We start from the raw sequence: 13,433 nt of genomic DNA, 5'->3' as shown, positions 1-13,433 counted from the left end.
TATAACCTCGTGAATTCAGTGAATATGCACATTAATAAGAGATAGTAAAAGTTGCAGCTCATTTTTGCCATGTCGTTCTGAAATGTGATCTAATTTCCTGATTAAAATCCGCAAACAATTTCCTATACAATTGCGACTTAAACAAAAGAAATAAACTAGATGACAAAATGGGAAAGCTTAAAAATAAATGTTATCGAAGATAGCACTTCAGGCAGCTTTAGTCTGAGAATTTAGAGTGATTTATAACGAGATATTCTATAAGTTACAAGCTTGCTAAAAGTTTAAACAGTGATGAAATCAGTTCAGCCGTGCTTGAAACGCTTGTTAACCCGCTGTACAAGGTCGATAAAACAAAATAAATGAATATGTAAATGTGTCAAGAGTCACACAATTTTATATTTCAATGTTGCTCTAAAATACAGACAGACATAACACACAAACACACAATCAGCTGTATTAGATAAATCAACTTCCACCCGCACTAAGCGCCCTCTGACTTCCCCCCGCCCACCGCCCGGCGCCGGAAACTGGCACAAACAATTTAAGCGATGCCTCATTAAAAATCAAATACCGTAAGCCAAAATACAATCCAAACAAACAAACTGGGCACCAACAACGCACAGAGGCGTGAGAAGTGGTAAACAGTTGGTGGGGAAACGTGCGGGGCGGGGGAAGAGCAAAGTTGGTTCCCCGACTGTGGCCAACCACAGCGAGTAAAACGCTGGCTCGTCTAATTGGAGCGTATGGAACGCAGCCGTGCTGATCAGCCAATCAATCAATCAAGCAATCAATCCATCAGACAGTCAGACAGTCAGTTTGGTTCAGTCAATGTAAGAACGTTTAAGAAACCGATTGATTTATTCGGGCAGCAAACCAAAAAGCTAATAAACCACACACGCAGCAAGTGCTTGACTGACCCACTAAATTAATCTAAGCAAACACAGTTTAATCTAATGCACAGATTGTTTATTCAACGTGCTTAAGCAAAATAAGTGGCAAATTGCAATAGATTTATGAATTTCATATTTTCTCGCCTAAGGGTAAAACATGACTAACATGTTTAGGTGTTAATCCTAGTAAGTATCAATAATTTGTGAATTTAATATTTCACTTTGATAAAATGAGAGCTTTAGTTGTTGGGTACTTAACACAATTGCAAGTTTGTTTACGTACAAACAACATTTGAATTAAAATTACATTTAAATTCTTAATTTGTAATTATTTAATATGACTCAATAAAATAACAAAGATTTATGAATTTCATATTTTCTCTTTATGCGTAATAAATACCTAACTGTTAAGGTGTTAATCTTAGCAAATGTCAATAACGTTGTGAATTTATTAGTTAATGTTATTGTTTTCACTATTTCATGTTATGAATTTATTAATTATTGTTATTATTTAACTACGAATTAAAATTACCATGATAATACTATTTATAATAGGTAATAATTGCATGCTAAAATATTTCAATATATATAAATCAAATATACATTTTAATTACTGATTCTTAATTATGCAATGTGCTTACATAAAAGAGGTGATAAATAAGAATATATTTATGAGCTTAAGGTCAAAGTGTTCTTGTACTAGTCTAGCAAATATTAAAAGATAGATATGGATAGAAAGCTAAAGTAGTAAAGTGTTCATTTTATTTTAAAGGGAAGAAAAAAATATTATATTTGGATTCCAAATAATAAATTAATAATTTTAATTATTAACAACATTTATTTATAAACTTCTCATTTTCCTATGAATTGTAAAGTATTGAGTAAAATATAAATAACTTTAAAGTTTTCATCAAGTAAAATAATGTCGATGAAACAAGTTTTTTTTTAAATTATTTAACATAATTGTAATATATTATGTTTATATTCAAAATAAATGTAAATCCTGCACTTATGTATAATTGGCAATTTTCCATTCACATTATGAACGTCTTAATTTTCTTTCGGCCGAAAATAAATTGTAAAGTGTTAATCTTAGCAAATATAAATAGATTTACAAATTTAAATATTTCTCCTTCTTCCAAAACCAATATTGAAATTATTAGGTTAATCTTATTTATAATTAAAGCAACACCAATGCATTCATTTTGAAGCTACATTAAATTATTTAATATCATTCAAATAGAACAATATTTTTCTTTCATTTAAATTGTAATTCTACTTTAAATTTACCATTTTGTATTTTGCTTTGATGTAGGCACATTGGCATTAAGTTGACTCGACTTTAAGCCAGCTAAAGGCGTATTGCGCTTGCACTGATCGGTGGCAACTTTAAGTTGGCAGCTAACCACAGATTAAATTGCATTGCAACAGGCAGCAACAGGCAGAGGCAGAGGCAGAAGGCAAAAGCCAAAGGAAAATGGCAATTGTAGCAGCATCATCTTCATTAGCAGCGGCATAATCATCATTAGCGTCATCATTATCGCCATCGTCATGTTAGTTAATCAAAATGCCATTTACAGCGCTTGTGGCTGTATTTATTTTCTCTTCCCATTCCCATTTCCACTTCCATTCCCATTCCCTTTCGCTCTCTTGCTCTATTCGCTTTCCTTGCTTCACATTCTTGGCGGCGACCACAGCGAATGGCGAAATTAACTTGAAAATTGTTGTACTATAGCATTTTGTGGTTCTCTCTGCCCGCCAATAAATCGGCTTAAAACGCGCCAAAGAATTCGCTTTCATGTCGACAACAACACGACGCTTTTTCTTTCATGCCATTGCATTTGTTTTCTTTTCTTTGCTTCTTTTCGCTGTTTCTTTCTTCTCATTCTAGGTTTGCTTACTTTCTTTCTTGGGCTTGTTTATTTTTGTATTTTCTGCTTTTGGTCAAAAATTCTAAAATTACTTGACCGCAACAATGCGCCAAATTATAGCAAGATGTTTTGCTCCACTTAAAAGACTTATGGTACACTCTGTGGCACCTTGGCTGTGTACTTAATCAGCTGAAAGCGTAGCCAAGTGGCTGCATCACGTATACGCACGGTATGACTGGCACAAATCATTTGCCATGCTAAATCGCTTGGCTGTTCAACATCAGCCGGAAATGTGAACCCACTGAAATATGCGTGGCAATTTCCAAGGCATTTGCAGATGTATTAAATTTCCTAAGGGAGAAATGGGCCAATCAGAGAAGCCTTTGTCATAGATTAGAGTGCAAATCTAGTAGCAATCCTTTTAAAAATGATGAACTGACGAACCCAAGGAAAGAATATTATTCAGACAAAATTAAAATTGAATACCAAATGATGCGCAGAACTAATTTAAAAACATTCTTTTGATAAAGGATAACCAGTGATTTAAATATGAAAAATCAGCTACAAGAGGAAAATAACTTTGTGGCAATGTTGAGAGACTAAAACCAATTTGGATTTGACTGCGATAAGGAAAAGTAACTTGGACGGTTTTGTTGAGCTGGCGCAAACAGAGTAAAGTGCTAATGCAGAAGTTGGTAAACTTTTCAGTTAATTGAAACTCATTCACCTTGAGAGCTTCGCTTTATTCGTTCCATGCTTTTCCATTTATTTGCGGACTTCATCAGCAGCTGGAAACCACAAACTAAATTCAAATTTACAGCTTCCACAGCCAGAAAAATATTTCCACAACTTTGCAACAAACATTTTTTTTTTTGCACTCTCAAATATTTACGTTTACTTTTTTTTTCCAACCGATTGTTGTGTGCTTTTCATTTTCATTTTCATTTTTTTTTTTGTATTTTTGTGTTTTGCTTCGTTTTTGTGCTGTATTTGTGCAGAACAATGGAAATGCAGTTAGTTGTAAGTTGTTGGCTCCGATGCGGCGAGCAGAGCCGTTGTTAGCCATATATCACCCAGCGTGGCTTTTAGACGCTTAAATTTGTTGCCATTTAGCTGGAATTGCAGCCGTTTTAAAGTTAAGCGTGGGCGTGTTCAACATGTCCAAGGAGTGGCCTGGCCAAAACCAGGTGAACCACTGCACCATATGTCAAGTAATATATAGTATAGTATATAGTATATAACGACTGTCAAGCTGTGCTCTTTCCTTACAAAATCTTATTACACTTTGCCATTCCCTTTGGCTAACTTCAAATTGATATTACATCGATTGACTTCTGATGGAGGACAGCTACCAGCATGTCCAACTAGTTTAACTGCCAAGTGTAGCTAGCTGTCTCTGTTTCTGTGTCATATGTTACTCATACGCCCAGTGTTGCAGTTCATTTGTAGGGCGCTCACGTAAATACTTTGATCACTTTTGTAATTGTATTGTTATGGGCGCAGCCATCAAATATTCATTGTCAATTAGGGCCACTGGCCCTAAAAACGCAGCAACAACACAAAGCAAAGTTTTGGGAAAAGTTTTAGGCAGAGGCATCGGAATTATTTATTTAGTGCACATTCAAGTTTATCGTTAATTTATATGGATTAAGATAATGTCGCATATCAAATCGACTGAGCTAAATATTTGATTACAAGTTTAAAATGCGGCTGAGTTGTAAAGTGGTTTGGGAGAGACATTATTTTTTTAATGAAATTGAAATATAAATGAAATAGAAAAATCATTCAACCCTTGACATGTTTAACAAGAAAGATTAAACTTCTTAGAAATTCTTTACAGTAATATTTGTTAATTTTAAAAATATTTCCAATATTTTATATTAATATATCCCTTTGATATTTGTTAAGTTAATTCGTAGACTGATTCGTAGACTGAGTGGAAGTTGTTGTTCAGTGTAATAAGCAGTTGGCTTATTGTCAGTAATTTCCATGTTATGCCTTTCAATAATCCCCTGTCTGTCCTGCCCAAGGACTAGACAGACTGGACAGCTTATTGGATAGTCTATTACGAATGCCACGTTCAAGGCTAATTGGAAGGGGCTTTTAGTCGAACGTTAAGTGCATTGTTATGACAACAATCAACTGATTTCATTAACTGGCCTTTAGTTGCATCATAAATGATTACGAGTCCACAGTACAGTTTTACTTAAAGCCGCATGCCGACAGTTTATGCAATTGAATTGTGGCACAGACACAGGCTGGAAACAGGAGACAATAGACAGAAGGTTGCAGGAGATGCTGTCCTCTCTGCCCCTGACCCAGTTGTCTGTGAAGCAGACAGGAAGAGTTGTAGTACATTTCCATGCCAAGTTGACACTTGTGGCATCTGCGGTTGCATGCCGCCTTTAATTTTCTATAGCCCACTTTGGGGCACCCGAGCCAATTTGGCCAGAATCTAGTTGTGTTGAGTTGAGTTGAGTTGAGAGTCGTGTCGAGGTTGAGCCTGAGTTCTCAGATTGAGCTGCTCGTCACGTAATGCTCCATTCAGGTGGTAGCAGGTGTAACGACGCGACATCATTTGCTGTACTCGTCGTTTGTTTGTTGTTGCACGTGCAACCAACTGCGGCAAGGATAAGGCTTTGCTTTACTCCGCCGTCTTTCCTTGTTGTTGTCATCACCGTAGCTATTGTTGTCCCTATTTTTGTTGCTGTTATGTCGATAAGCACGTTGAGCTGCAAACGAAAGGGTGTTTGTGTGTGTTTGGGGAAGCGCCGCAAGCAGTTCAAATGAAGTGGAGAGGCAACATTCAGACTGCTCGATTTGTACTGTGATATAATAAATACAGTATTACTTAGCCGAAGAGTACTGTACGTTAGACAATGCAAACAGCTGTTGCTGCAGTTGACAACGATATGGCTTCTCAATAAATTGATGACACAAGTAAAACAAAAACTTCAATTTACATCGATTGTTTTAAATGGATTTTCAGTAAAATTTGTGAGAGCAGTTTGAGTCCTTGACATCTGACTAGAACTTAATTTATCTGTTTACTTGTTTATTTTATTGATTGATACATTTAAAGAAAACACTACGGAAGACGATTGACTATTTGATTAAAATCTAAATATATGCTTCAAAACTCATTTTATTTATATATAAAATAAATATTGATAATTTGTGATTTCTCTTTATATTGTCTATTTAGTTATGGTATACATCTAAGAAAGTTTAAAATTTATATGAACTCCTTTCAGAAGAAGTCTCTTTGTTATTGTAATGCACCTTTTCTAATGCAATTCAGTCATGTTTCACATAATTTCCCAGAAGTTTTCTAACTTATTATTTTATTGTAATTAACAGAAAGTTTTCTTTTATATTAAGTATTATACGCATCAAGTTACACTTGGAGATACACAAGTTTAAGAGCTTCAACTGCATGTTTTTTGTATATTAAAACATTTCATTATTTAGCAAGCGAGGAGTACTTTAGTACTTTAATCAGATATAATATTTTTGGGGGCATTACGAGTGCCAGACAGTTGAAAAGTGTGACCTGCGGTCAGCATTCAGCATTCAGTGTTGGCCTTGCGTTATTTTCAGCAATATTTTCTGAGGCAGAAACAGTTGGGTTTTGAGCCTTATTAATGATGTACGTTTGTGTGTGTGTTGTGTCTGCAAAGTCTGTAGAATGCTTTTAGGCGCGTCTCCGCTGCAGAGTTGCGCATTGGGATTTATGCGTAAAACGTGATTTTTACACAGTTTGTTCTCTGCTCGTTAAGCAACGTCAAAAGGCAGACATAACCCAGCCACAACTACCACTTTCCACTTTCCCCTCCTCCCTCCTCTTGCCACACTGTTTGCGTCTGTCTCGCTTTCCCAGTGGATAAAACACGTGTATGCAACTGCCCCAGGGACATGGTTTCAGCCATTTGCTGCTGTCCGTTTGTTTACCTTGACCACCAAAAACATGAAAGGACACGTTTAAATGTTGTTCAACGTCAGGTTTTCCTCTTATTTTTGTATTTTCCATTTCTCTTTTTTTTTTTCGTCCTTTTGGTTTGTGGCCTGTCATACGTCATGTCCAAAATATTAGTACACGCTTCATGAATGCTGCATGAGATACCCTAGAATTGTTCTACTTCCCTTCTTTAGTAGTTTCTTCACTGACATGAATATGAATAACAATGAGTGAATACACAAAAATGTGGCAATGTTACAGCTCAGGATAGAAGTGAAATATGTTAATATACAAAAGCGAATTTGATTAGTTTAACAACTCTGGGAAGTTAGTGATACGATTCAGAACTCGTCTGGTTTATGTTAGCACTCTTCGTTATGAATAATTTAAACAAAGGGTGAGCAATTTTAAGCAATTAAAACCCAATGTATTTTTTAGAAACATAAATATGATTTAAATGCTGAAAAACGTATTTTATTTATATTTTGTTGTTGTGTTTCAAATTGGCTTTATATTAGGCCTGACTTTATTGCGTAAATAAATATTATTTAAATGTGAAAACATTTATTTTATTTATATTTAAATGTTGTAATGAAAGTTGATTAATTTCAAGTTGCGAGATTTATTAGCTACACAAATGTAATCTACAATTTCCTCCAGTCAAATGAATAATTTTATTATTTATTACTATTAGTTAGATTAGTTCGTTATGTTATTGATTTTTTCTTTTCGTTCAAAATTTTTCATTTAGTATTCTATACAAATCGGTGATTTATTTATTTAGTTAGTAAATTTGGTATTACTATAATTTCCAACTACGAAAAGTAGATAGGATCTGAAGCTAACCATTCAAATTTAAACCTAAATTTAAATAATCTTGAATCATTGATAATTATTTCAAGTAAATTCACAAAAGCCTCTTAAAGATGTTTTTTGCTAGGCTGCAAAGTTTTTCTTGGAAATATCCTATTTCAGTCCGCTCGTGTGCTGTCTTCTATTACTGAAGCGAAGTTCACATTAATTTGCAAGCAATTATACTCCGAAAATTTCAGCAGGAATTTTTAAGTGAATGTTATTTTTTTTTTTTACCTAGGAGCAGGTGTTACAGTTCCACTTCATTTGAGCCCAGGGAAATATAGTAGGAAGGGATTGGATGGCTGGGATGTGCGAGGTTGTGGTAGATGAGGTTGCTTTATGCAAAGCGCGGAATGCTGTTAACTTTTATTGGCGGAACGTGACCGTAATAAGCCGCTTCACACGCAGAATATATGTGCGAGCGGCAATACAAAAGTGCATTAAATATTTACTCAATCAATAACACATATTTTTGCTGTGAAACCAAGTGAACCAAGTGAAACCAAGTTCTGGGGGAAATGGAGTTGAGTTTCAATTACCTTCACCAGGTTGGGACCTCAACTTTGCTTTTGTTTGTTTACTTTAAGATATTTTACTCAGTGCGCAGCAACAGATTCTTTTGAATCAAACTGAAGCCTGTTATCATTTTTGCGGCTCTTTTGGGCGCGGGTTTCTTGCGCCCCTCCAGCAACTGGAATTTGTGAATAATTTATTAGATCTCCGGCAAACACTTTTCATCTCATTTGTGACTTGGCACATACCAACATAATATATATAGTAGATGCTCCTCTTCATAGGTGTATGTGTGAGGGTGTGTCTGGTTGTGTTTTGATATTGTTGTTCTTTGGTTTGTTTGTTTGCTTGCCTGCTTGTTGCCAAAATTATGCGTAAGTAGCTGAATTTGATTTGGTATTTTTGCCTTCGCATCCCTCCTAAAGGAACATCTCTTGTGGCATCAGCAGCCATATTTCGCCTGGCTGTAAATTTGTCAGTCAGCTATGAGATTTAGGGCTCTTAAAGTTTTGAGCCAACCCACTTAAGTTTTCAGCAATAAGACAACCAAATCCCACTCACAATGTGCCCAGACTAATGCAAAGGCGACCCTCTCAGCATGCTACTTGGAATGATAATAACTACCTCGCATTGGGACCCAAAAGTGGTCTATTGCATTCCCCAATTAGTTTTGCATATTTGCTGCTAAGGAGTTTCTCAAACAAACCAAAATAAGAACTATTATGTAATAAGGCTGAAAAGGGTAAAGAACTGATATGAAATGATATGGAAATACTAATACAACTTGAGATATAAATTAATTAATATAAATTCTAAGGAAACTTTTCATATGCAATAAACAAATTTAATGAATATGCTATAGAATTATAGAAAGTTGCACATGATTACAAATTAAGGATCCATAACCTTAACCTATTTGCTTTAATATTATATTTTATTTGTTTTCACAATGCATTTAAAATACAGTAATAATCATTCAATATACATACAATATCTTGTAGTCCGACACTCTCAATTTGTTTCTGAACAATACTCTATATGAAAGGAATGCTCACTCAAAAATGACAATAAAATGTTTTCCATTCATGTCGAACCTGAAGTATGTCACACAAAAATGTGCTGAGATAAGGGGAATGCAGGATTTCATGTTTTTGTTATTTTATTTGTGAGTAAAATAGTTGAACCATGATGAGATCTTAAAAGCAAATTCAATCTTAATTTTGTATAAATATTTATAACTGCACTCACACAGAAGATAAATTAATGTGTTTGCTGACATCACAACCGAAAATCATTGTCCAATCTGCTTTTACATTTATTGAATATCGTAATGGATTTCTGTGGCACAGATGAGTGTGATTTATTCACATGGCAATTGCAGTCAATATGCAGTGATGCAATATTCAGTGAGAATAATTCCACTGATTATTTGATGAACTGCAAAAGTGAGCATGCCACAAAAGGTGACAACAAGTCGCAAGAGGCAAAGAGTGGGGCAGGAAACAGGAGCAGCAACAACACGGCGCACAGGAGCTGCTCATTTTATGCTCATTGAGCGTGAAAGGGGCGCGCGAAGCGGGGCACGTGGCACGGCGCTTGTTGCCATTTGTTATCGCTATTGTTATATTCGGGCCCAGTGGGGCACTAGGGGAGGGAAACAGCTTATGCAACGGCATCCAGCAAGGTGTTAAATTATATCATTAGGCGCGCTGTGCATAATTTCATTAAAGTGGCCAATGGCTCGCTGTGCTTATGTTTGAGGTTTGTCTTGGCATTGTTATTAAAATTTAATTAAAATGCTATTAAGAGCAACAGCTTGCTGTCCCAAATTGTTAACGCTAAATTGATTGTCCAGCCACTCAGCAAACAGCTTGAATACACTCACACTCACTCATTCGCATTCGTAAATCACATTCAAAGGCATTTGACATCGCGACCGATTTAACTTGATCATCCTTGCGCTTCATTAAATGCACACAATGACAATGGCCACACAGACAGACACACAGTCATGCAACATGAGCTTGCAACGTGTGGCAGCTTGAGCTGAGCAACTATTTAATTAATGTCAAGCATTAAATGTGATTACGCCAGCAGCAGCTTTGGTTGAGACTGAGCCGAGCGCAGCTCGACTTACAGTTTACAGTTTTGTAATTACAGTTTGAGAGCCGTGTAATTACGTCGAAGTAAACACACTAAAAGCCAACTGGCGGCTATATCCCCGACCCACCTAATCCCAAGCTTATAATCTGCAACTGGCTAATTAAGTGGTAGCCACAAAAGCTTTAAGCTTAGCATGCTGTGGCAAGCGGCGAATCAACGAGAAGCACACAACGATTAGAAAGCAACGAGTCAGCGAGGATTATAATTAAAAACAAAGCGAGAGGAACTCTGCTTAAGATGCAAAACAGAAAAAGAAAAGTTAACAAATTACTTGCACGTATTGGAAAAAAAACATCTAAAGAATAATTTTAATAGCAGTAAAACCATTTTTCAATTAAATTAAAATGAATAAATATAAATAATGAAGAGCAATAAATTAGTGAGTATTTTAAAGGTTTATATAGAAAAAAAGTATTGTACTCATTCTTTTCTATATAAATAAATAAACTCCAATAAATAACGGAATAATAATAATAATAAATAATAAATAATTAAAGAAAACACTTTACGTTAAAAATCAATTCAAATCAATAACCAATTTCGTTAAAAACATCTACTAAATTAAGTAAATGAAATATAATCTGCTGTAATTCAATGAACCAATAAAAGAAAAACAATATTTAAGAACTACTTAGAACAAAGTGATTAGTTGTGACCACACTACTTGTTGACACTCGAGCCCCAGTTAAAAACAATTATGTGCAACTTGTCTTTTGTCTGGCTGAGAAAATGTGAAAAATTTCAGTTATGGATAGACAGAATGCCAAAGCAGCTGAAGCAAGACAAAAAAAAAGGTGGAAACAAAACGAAACGAAAGGAAAAGAAATGTAATGACAAGACAGAAAAAAAATATAAAGAAGAATGCGAGTAAATAAGAGCATGGAACATTTTTAACATTTTCATTTAAAATAACTTTTAGCTTTAATTTGTGAAATTCATCAGCGAAAGAAAGCCGAAGAACGATAAAGATAGACGGAGAGGAAGAAAAGGCTTAAGAAACTTCCGTTTTCGCTGGCAAACGACCAACAATAATGACAGCAAAAAGAACGCAGAAAAAATGCGAGGAACTGGCGGATGGAATGCAGCTAAAGTGGGGAACATGCAATTGAAAACAATTAACAAATATGCCAGCCAAGGCCAGAAACACGCACGACTCTGCTGCTGACTGCTGACTGCGGTTACCTGGGATTGTTCTTGCAATTCCTATCTGACCACGTCCTCCATGTCCATCTGTCTTTCAGTCTGATTGCGCTTGAAGTACGAAGTACGAAGCACGATGATCATCCAACATCAATGTCTGGCACAATTCGCAACTCATTCATCATTTTTAATTATGACAATTGCCCGGCTCCTAGAATCCCTATTTCGTCTGGGAAATGTGGCAAGCCTGTTGAATGGAAAAGCTTGGGAAAATAATGCTACTCACGTGCCTATTAACTGTTAATGGCATTGCTCACAGTCCCTGCCCCTGGCTGGGCTGGGCTTTTAAGGCCAAAGCCAGTCAGTCGATTTGATGGCAACCGCCGCCGTTTAAGGAGCATCGATTTATAGCCAACCAACCTGCCAACCTTCTAGTCTCTTCAACTATGCTCAATTACCTGGCTAATAACATTTCATGCCTGGCCCTAATTAAGTTGCCAGACACACGTCACGCCCCTTAATCAAGTCGAAATCAAATCTTTCCCAACACCACAGGTTGTGATTTTGTTTCAATATTTAATGCATTTTAAATTGATTCAAATGCTGCACGAAATTGAATTATTTTTAAATTCATTCTTGAATGCTGTACAAATTTAAATTGCATTAAAAATAAGTACAAAGTGTTAAAAATTAATAAAATGTTTTTCATCTTGGAATAAGAACTTCATATCCAACATGTAGTAGATAATCTCATTTAAATAAATGTAAGCACTCTCTCAACTTTATTCAAGCTGAAGAGAATAATTTTGCTTATGATAACATTTTTATTTAAAGCTGCACAACTATAAATTCCCTTAAAAAAGAAGTACAAAGTATTAAGGAAAAATTAAAATGTTATACATAATATACATTTTAAAATGAAGACTTCATACATACATGCAACATGTAGTAGATTATCAAATTTAAATAAATATGAGAACTCCCACAACTTTATGCAAACTGAAGAGAATAATTATGCTTACAAATTTGATTTATTACTAGTAGAGTTTTCGGATTGTTGTACATAGTTTGAGTGCGTTTTTCCCCTTGTACTCAACTAAATTATGCTTGGCCGCAATTAAATCATGGTTATTATTAACTCAATACAAACATTCACTGCATTACATCATCATCGTGTGGCAGACAGACAAACAGTCAGTCAGTCAGTCAGTTGGCCTAGGTAATCTCCTTATCAGTCGGACACAAAAGTAATAAACTCATAAATGTGTTTGAGGGGCAGCAAAAAGTGAAGACTCATAAAATCATAATTAGGAGGATTCTTATCGGGCCTAAAAGCAAAACTATGCAGTCATCATGGAGCTGGCCAAGTTGTAAAGTTGTAACATAAATAAATTAAATTTGCGGTGCGCCGCAACGACAACAGACATAATTAATTAAATCAAAACGCATTTAAATGAAATAATTATAATTGTTTAATGCGCTGCATTGTGAAAGGCAATGCTATGAATAATATGTGCATTCAATTCGCTGAATCGCATTTTAACGCGAATTTAATGTAACGCGCAAACATAATTTCCATTTGCAACTACAACTCCATTTTACATAATACTTATTATTCTCTGCTGGCAAATGTAATTTGCATGTCACAGCTGGCGTATGCGTAATTTGTGGCTCTTCTTCAATTTAAACACGCTCCACAGAAACCAAGCTATGCGAATAATTACCCAAAACATGCCCCAAAAACAAAACGAAAACAAAAAAAGAGTACTCGTCCTTTGCTGCTGACTCAAGGTGTGTCTGCCCTGTGGGCGTGTCAACCCACGCTGACCATTCGCTGTGGCAGCCTTGACAAATGTGCAGGCTCATGCCTCAACTCGTAGCATGTGTGCACACATGCGGACGTTCCAAAAGGAGCGGGCTCAGAGATGCGAGTCTGCCGACTGTGATTTCTGTAACTGCTACTCGAGGTGATAAAGAAATGTGATTGCGTTAAAACTCGAAATAATTAAATACTTCTATTTTTTTTTTTAAGTTATTAAAAGC

At 35.5% G+C, this 13,433-nt stretch overlaps 1 protein-coding gene across 1 annotated transcript in view; it reads left to right on the top strand.

Annotated features, from left to right (window-relative positions):
* The window catches only part of LOC133849743 (uncharacterized), a 64,578-nt gene that overhangs the window by 48,010 nt on the left and 3,135 nt on the right, over positions 1-13,433 (top strand). The window lies entirely within an intron of this gene.

Source organism: Drosophila sulfurigaster, chromosome 2L, assembly GCF_023558435.1.
Source record: "Drosophila sulfurigaster albostrigata strain 15112-1811.04 chromosome 2L, ASM2355843v2, whole genome shotgun sequence".
NCBI lineage: Eukaryota > Metazoa > Arthropoda > Insecta > Diptera > Drosophilidae > Drosophila > Drosophila sulfurigaster.
This window is presented reverse-complemented; position numbering and strand designations above follow the sequence as displayed.